This window comes from Zea mays, chromosome 3, assembly GCF_902167145.1.
Source record: "Zea mays cultivar B73 chromosome 3, Zm-B73-REFERENCE-NAM-5.0, whole genome shotgun sequence".
In the NCBI taxonomy this organism is placed as follows: Eukaryota; Viridiplantae; Streptophyta; class Magnoliopsida; order Poales; family Poaceae; genus Zea; species Zea mays.
Genome location: NC_050098.1, coordinates 32,068,569 through 32,077,245, shown reverse-complemented (window position 1 = coordinate 32,077,245; position 8,677 = coordinate 32,068,569).

The window sequence follows — 8,677 nt, the reverse complement described above, 5'->3', positions numbered from 1 at the left end:
AGCCTAACTTTTTAAGTAGGGAAAATAAATACAGAATGATAATAAGGCATTTTTCCAATAAATCATAAGCAACCCCTTTTTATGAGATAATGGGCAACCAAAAATTAGCTAAGTCCATGATGAGATAAACCACCAGAGAAAAATGCAAACCCATGAAAAAGAAGTGAACCCATACCTTTTGCTAGTAATTTGTGAGAAAGGCCATTTAGCTCAAATAATGCATACCACCCCTTCCCTTAAGCAAAAAGAAACCAAACTCCAGAATGATTGCTCTTGCACAAAATACTAGCTAAGAAAAATAAGAACTCTGTTGTTTGATGTTTTTCAAGCATAGTGGTAGTAGAAAGCACCCCTTTGGCTAGAAACCTTAAGAAAACCATAGGAAAAGAATTAAAAAGTATTAATGACTAGAAATTTGTATCAAGTCATGTTATGACACCTAAAAGCCAGCAAAAATAAGTTTTAAAGAATTACCCACTGTTAAAAAAATAGTTGTAGTTCAAAGTACCCCTTCTGCCCTAAGATTTGGTAATTTTGTCCAGAGAAAACCATTTACTTTCTGAACCCCAAATTTTGAGACAGAGAATCATACACCAGTAACAAGCCACTGTAATTTTTGCAGAATTTTTGGAATTTTATAAAAGCAACTTGTAGTTCAAACCTACTCCAAAACATTAAAGAGAATAAAAGAAAAGAGAAGAAGGAATAAACCTCATCCCACTAAAACTAACCCAAATTACCAAGTATACCACTAAAAGGTTTTACATAAGTAAGGTTAACCTGATTAAATTCAAAAAGACCATACACCTTTAAAAGTTGTAAATTCTAAAGCACATATCATATCATGCATATATCTTACGCATTGCATTCATTAGATTGTAATCTTGCCGACGGAGAGTACGTGCTCATCCCCGAGCAAGGACCTGTCCAAGAAGAGGACCAGGAGCAGGCTTCAGAGGCTGCTATTGAGGATCTCCCCGCAGCCCCAGCAATTGAAGGCAAGCCCCGGTTTTATGCATAACCATGTTATTATATGCTACTTTACTACACTTAATGCTTGTAGGACTGTAATGTGCACTTAAGTGTAGGAGTTGCTTGAAACCTCTAGTTGCATGAACTTAGGACTCCTTTTTGAGATGAATACTAGTATGCTAGGTCGAGTAGCTGCTTGCTAATCAGGATCTCGGTAGAAGTCGAGTGATTTTTCTAGCACTCGCGCGAGGTCAGGAATTGATTGTATTCATCTTGATAATGGGATATATATATTGGTCTATGGACTTGGATCCAGGGAGGATGCCTTGTCCATAAGACGGGAAAAATGAATTAAGGATTAATGTGTGGATACCTGAGTCAAGCTTTTGAACGTACTAAGCACATGCCGGGAAAAATGGTAACCGGTAAACCTAGTACCTGAGTGAAGCCGGGCGCGGACTTTATCCCTCATGCGACCTGAGACAGGGTCTCCCATGCTAGCTATGGTGGGTACAAGTGCGGTCACTGCACGGCGGCAGCCGGGGTCAGTGGAGCATTGTATGCCAAGGCGGTGAGGCCTGGACGCGAACGGGGAATCGATGGGGACGGTTGTCATGTGTAGGGTCGGAGTACCCTGACATGCCGTGTGTTTAGGTTTACCTTGCAAGGTTAAAACTCGATTCGAATCGTCTGCTTCTCGCAGCTAATGAGACTGCTTGATTCCTTGTACTGCATCGAGTAAGAAGTGAAATGTGGATTATGAGATAACTTGTTGGTTGAACTAATTGATTGTTACCATGTATGCTTAGAAGGAGCAAATCTAGCTAAGTTAATGATGGTAGAATTTGAAAAGCTAAAAATTGATTTTAGAAACAGCTAGTGCTTTTGGCAAACCAAACCCCTCAGCCAAACAGCTGCATAGTCTAGAGGTAGAGGAGTAGACTCCTCACACCGGTTAAGTCTAGCTGAGTATTAGTATACTCAGCCTTGCTTGTGGCACCATTTTTGCAGGTACCATGCAGGATGTAGTTGATGGTGTGACTTGGCCTACCACCCTGCCACCGGGTTGGACGGTCGAGTGGGATGTTGCTCCGGCAGGAGAGGAGCATGAGGAGTAGTGGGCTAGGCCTTGCCCATTTCCTCGTTACCGACGACATCGATTATCCGCTGCACTTTAATTTGTGAACTTTATTTGCTACTCCAAAAACTCCGATTTATGTAATAACTCCGTACTTAATTTGAGGTTTCCTGTTTTATTGTATTTCTTCTGTGACTCACCTTCGAGTGAGATTGTGGAATTTGATCCTGGTTAAGTGGCTCTATCAGACTAGATCTGAGGGACTGACGGGTTATTCCGATTTAAGTGTGTTACGGCCCCTGAGGCGTGACTTAGGCACTTAAGCTGGAATAATTCGGGTGGTTCTGCCACACTTTGCGATTTGATTCTTCCTCTCCCCTCTCCCTAAAGTTATCTTGCTTATCTTTTTGAGTTAGCTCCCAAAGTAATCCACACATTGATTGAGCAACTCGTGGCAAGGAGAACCATCTTCTGCACTCTGATTTCATTCATACTCATTCTAACACTAACCTTAGGTGAAGTTCATGTTCAAAGTTTATAATTTTTAGGTTTCGTCTATTCACCCCCCCCCCTCTACGCGACTTTCAATTGGTATCGAAGCCCGACACTTCATTAGAGTCTAACAACTCAAAGTGATGTTGGCACTAACTATATATATAGTTTGTATATTTGGAGCCCTAAGCTTCCAATAACTAGTGGAAGCCCTGGCTCAATGGTGCCATCCGGTTCAGCCGCACTAGGTTCGGGCGGCTATAAAAACAACCCCAGGCCGTCAGAGATTAGGTTTTAGCAGGGGCGATAGTTTCCTCGGGCGAGCGAGCGGCGGCGAAAGTTTCCTCGGGCGTGCGAGCGATGGTGATCCTGAGGCTAGCGGCAGCAGTGCCCCAAGGCGGGGCGACTGGCGGCCGCGCTCCCCATGGATCGAGCGACGGCGCTCCCGAAGCGGACGAGCGACGACAGTGCACCCTAGGCCAGATGGCGATGATGGTTGCGTGAGGCGTGGTAGGCTTTGACAGTAGCGACGGTGGCCCTGATGGAGCGCGGCGGCGACGGATTTGGGAGGCGCGCACGCGACAGAGAATTCCAGAGGCGCGCGCGCGACGTCGGCTCCTCAGAGGTGTGCGCTCCGGAGTGGCACACGCTGGCATCCCACCTCCTGCTATGACGCCGGCCTTCCCTAGGCGCGAGCGACAACGACGGACTTCCCTAGGCGCGAGCGGTGGCTGATCGAAAACCCTATTTTTATGCGATTTTGGATACATATTTATGCCAAAGTCAATAGGTTTTTATTATACATTGTCAGTTCATGGCTTTTGTAGGGGGTCTCCTTCTCTGTCGAAGGTCCTCAGAATGGAGAAATTGCCTATAAGCAATGAGAACTAAATGTTGAAGCTACTACAAGTATGCGTGAAGCGCCGAAGGATGGCAGCTTCGACTCAAGGTGGTTATGAAGGTCAAGCATGGTGTTGAGTTGAAGAGAAAAAGACTAATTAGTCCCTGTTGCTTGTATTAGGATAATATGTATGAATCAAAAGGTCATGAATGTACTTTTACTTGGGCTGCATCCCGGGCCTATAAATAGATGAACAGTACTCCCGTATTATTCACGCTGGATTGTAATTGCTCTCGCGCCTTTACCTTCAATTAAGCCAAATGCATCGATGTAATATGAATCATTTATAATGCCTATACATTCATTATGAAATAAATAGGTAACTTGATATTACATTTTGCGAATATATTTTTATATCTGCGAATAATGAGGATGTGCTTTTCATGACCTTCGTCTGAGATTCATTATGCCTGAAAGGGAATAATGCTTCGAAGGACGAAGGTCTTTAACATATAACAAATGTGTTGCCTTGTTCTTGATCCACAGCAATTGAGAACAAGTGCCCAACATTGGCGTCCACCTCCGGTGAACTCACTTCCACGACCACGATAATGGCTTTGCAAGGTGATCAAGCCACGTCACCTTCGGCCATGAAGCTAGTGTTCCCAATCACAGGTGGTTCAAGCTCCGAACCAGCCAATAAGAAGCAAAAGAAGGAAGCACAGAGAAGAGTGCAACATGTTGGAGTACAAGGACCCTTCATCAAGTCCAAATGGTCTCATGTGCCGATTATATTTTCTCAAGAAGACCTTCAACTTAAGGATTACCCTCACAATGATGTCATGGTCATATCTTGTGTTATCAAAGGGTTCTAGTTCACAATGTCCTCGTAGACACGGATAGTGCAGCAGACATTATCTTTGTAAAAGCCTTCAGACAGATGCAAGAGCATGATGACAAAATACATGATGCAACACACCCCCTGTGTGGCTTCGGAGGAAAACAGATAGTGGCACTTGGAAAATAACAATGTCAATCACCTTCGGCTATGTGCACAACACCAGAACATAGCAAGTTGTATTTGACATTTTAGACATGGATTATCCTTACAATGAAATCATTGGACGAGAGACATCGAATGCTTTCAAAGCAATACTTCATCCAACATATTGTGTATGAAGATACCATCAGATCAGGGCCCTATTGTTGTGCATGGAAGCCAAGAGGCTGCTAGAAGGGCCAAAGGGAATTGGACGGATTCCAGGGCCATTCACAATATATATGAAGCCAAAGCTTATCAGCAACATAAGTACATAAGAGATAAAGCTGCCTCAGCGGATCAACCAAAGTCTATGCTTTTGTGCGAAGACATAGCTGAACAGAAGGTGTTGTTTGGATTCCAATTATCTGAGGAACAAGAAAAGACTTTGTTAAAATTCTTGTTCAATAACAAGGATGTTTTTCTTGGTCAGCCAATGATCTTTGTGGTGTCAGCAGAGATGTTATCGAGCACTCTCTCAATGTAGACCCAACTGTCAGACCAAGGAAGCAGAAGTTTCGGAAGATAACAGATGATAAAATCGAAGGTGCAAGAAACGAAGTTAAAAGACTCCTTAGTGTCGGAGTGATCAGGGAGGTGACATACCCAGAATGTCTAGCCAACACTTTGATGGTGAAGAAGGCCAATGGAAAGTGGAGAATGTGCATTGATTTCACAGATCTCAACAAGGCGTGTCCGAAGGATGAATTTCCCTTGCCAAGAATAGACTCCCTCATAGATGCGACAACCACTTTGGAGCTCATGAGCCTGCTGGACTGTTACTCAGGCTATCATCAGATCTGGATGAAGAAAGAAGATGAGCCCAAAACAAGATTCGTAACCCCTAGTGGAATTTATTGCTATCTTCGGATGCCTGAGGGGCTCAAGAATGCTGGAGGAAGCTTCAGTAGGATGACTTCCAAAGTTCTCTGCACTCAAATTGGCAGGAATGTTTTGACATATGTTGATGATATTATAGTCAAAAGTACAAAGCAAAAAATCACATTGCTGATTTGCAAGAAACATTTACAAATTTCAGAAAGGCTGGCCTCAAGTTAAACCTAGAAAAATGTGTCTTCAGGGTAAAGAAAGGAAAATTCCTTGGATGTCTAGTATCAACAAAGGGGGTTGAAGCTAACCCAAACAAAATAGAAGCTATACTTCGGATGGAACCACCAAGGTCAAGAAAAGGTACTCAGAAATTAACAGGCATGCTAGCATCATTGAATAGGTTCATTTCAAGATCAGCAGAAAGGAATCTGCCATTCTTCGAATTATTGAAGTCGACCAAAGTCTTTCAATGGGGGCCAACTTAGCAAAAGGCCTTTGAAGATTTGAAACAATATCTTATACATATGACAACTTTGACTCCACCATCATCAGGAGTCCTATTGCTATTGTATGTAGTAGCTTCCCATGCGACAGTTAGTGCAACGCTGGTGCAAGAAAAGCAAGATGAACAAACAAAGAAACAAGTCCCAATCTACTTCATCTCCGAAGTACTAAGTATATCGAAAAGAAATTACATAGAGTTGGAGAAGGTACTTTATGCTGTACTGATGGCCTCCAGGAAGCTTCGACACTATTTCCAGTCCTACCACATCATAGTACCTTCGTCTCAACCTCTAAAGGATATCATAAGAAATAGAGAAGCTACGGGAAGGGTTAGCAAGTGGGCTGCAGAGTTGAACGAGTTCACCATTGACTTTGTTCATAGGTCTTCGATTCAATCTTAGGCACTAGTAGACTTCATTGTCGATTGGACACCTAGGGCTCATGAAGAAGTGCACCTAATAGATACCGAAGCTTGGACAGTATTCTATGATGGATCATGGGAAACTTCCGGCGCAGGTGCAGCCACTATTCTAATTTCACCATAAAAAATCAAACCTGCTATGTAGCCAGATTGGAGTTCAATTGCACAAACAACATTGCAGAATATGAAGCCATCCTTTTGGGGCTTCGAAAGCTTAGGGCCATGGGGATAAGAAGGGCAGTCCTTAAATCTGATTCTCAAGTCATCACAGGCCAGGTTGACAAAAGTGGCAAGGCAAGAGACCCGAAGCTTGAAAAATATCTTGACACAGTCCGAAGGATGGAGGCCTTCTTTGAAGGATTTTCAGTGAAAAACATCCCAAGCGGAGGCAATGAACAGACAAATTTACTAGCTAAATCAGTGGCATAAGGGCTCCCGCTTCCCTCAGAAGTATTCTTTGAAACTCTCAAAGCACCTTCAGTCGAGCTCATGGAAAGAGCGGGGCTCACAATTTCACCTATGCATAGTGAGGATTGGAGAACAAAAATTGTATCTTTCCTCCAGGGCAGTGACGAAGTTTACATAAAAAGATGCATGCCAGGACAAGGCCATATGTGATTATAGAAGGGGAATTGTTCAAACAAGGAGTTTATTCCCCATTACTAAAATGCCTATCCAGAGCCGAAGGTCAAGATCTAATGAAGGAAATACATTCAGGAATATGCGGAGTCCACATTGGATCCAGGCCACTCCATGGAAAAGCTTTTAGACAAGGATTCTATTAGCCGAAGGCAGCTTCGGACGCAACAGATCTGGTACAAAAATGTGAAAATTGCCAGAAGTGCGCTAGAGATCAGAAACAACCTTTATCTTTAACATAACTGATTCAACCCACTTGGCCACTGCAAAGGTGGGGCCTAGACTTATTGGGCCCACTTCCACCAGCCCAAGGGAATTTGAGATATGTTGTGGTAGCAGTGGAATATTTTTCAAAATAGATCGAAGCTAAACCACTGGCTACAATAACTTCGGCCACAGTTCAAAAGTTTTCTGGTAGAACATCATTTGTTGTTTCGGTGTGCCGAAGGCTATCACAGTCGACAATGGAGCACAATTCGATTTCGAAACATTTAAAACTTTTTGCGATCAGATCAGAACAAAGATACACTTTGCATCAGTGAGACATCCAGAATCTAATGGTTTGGTAGAACGGGCCAACATAATCATTATCACAAGAATAATGAAATCAATCTTTAACTTACAAAGGGAAAGTGGCTAGATGAATTTGTGAAAGTAGTGTGGAATCATAACACTGTTGTCTCGAGGTCAACTGGGTTCACTCCATTTAAGCTTTTGTTCGGAGATGAAGCAATAACACCAGAAGAAACAAAAACAGGATCAGTAAGGACTCTAGCTTTGGCAGAGGACGAAGACACTTGCAAAGTATCAAAAGACACCATAGAATGGGTCAGACTTCAAGCAATAGATCATATCAATAAATACCAAGTTGAAACAGTAAAGTGGCGAGACAGGAAAGTGAGACTAAAGAATATTAAGCCAGGACATTTGGTGCTTCGAAGAATAGCCAACCCAGAAACAGTAGGGAAGCTACAACTCAAGTGGGAGGGCCCCTTCTTGGTAGTATCTTCGTCAAGACCTGGATCGTACAGGTTAAGAGACATCGACGGAAATGACATTCCAAGATCCTAGAACGCAGATGAGCTTCGGAGATACTACGTGTAACAACCATCTAATTTTCTTTCTTTCTCCTATGGCACCATTTTCCTTTCAAGAGGGGAGAAAGGTTTTTAATGGGGCCATAGGTTGTAATTTTCATCTTCCTTTTGTAGCCCTATCCAATACAAGGGCAAGTTCTCACATATGTAAAATGTAAACATCTGGATTACACCATCGAGTATAAAAATATGAAAAAGCTCAAAAGTCGTTCCTACAGGGATGCAGAGCTAAAATACCACCTAAGTAAAATGTGAAGTAGCTCCAAAGTCGTTCCTACGGGGATAGCTAAAATACTACCTAAGTAAAAGGTGAAGTAGCTCCAAAGTCGTTCCTACAGGGATGCAGAGCTTAAATGCCACCTAAGTCAAATGTGAAGAAGCTCCAAAGTCGTTTCTAAGGGGATGCAGAGCTTAGCTCCAAAGTCGTTCATAAGGGGATGCAGAGCTAAAATACCACCTAAGTAAGAGGTGAAAAGACTCCAAAGTCATTCCTAAGGGGATGCAGAGTCTGTGTGTGTATTTTTGTGGGGTTTTTTATCTTTGGCATACACTTGCACATTTCACCACATCATATTTTGCATTCACATACATTAGACATTTGTAGCTTCATCGCATCATGGCATATTACATAAGACACTAATGGAAAAGAAGGGAAGGTTTTTGCCTTCGGCGCGAAAATGCTTCGTTATGAACGAAAGGGCGTTTTTTTACTCTGGCCCGAAGGTGTTTCGATGTGAATGAAAAGAAGGGAAGGTGTTTTTCG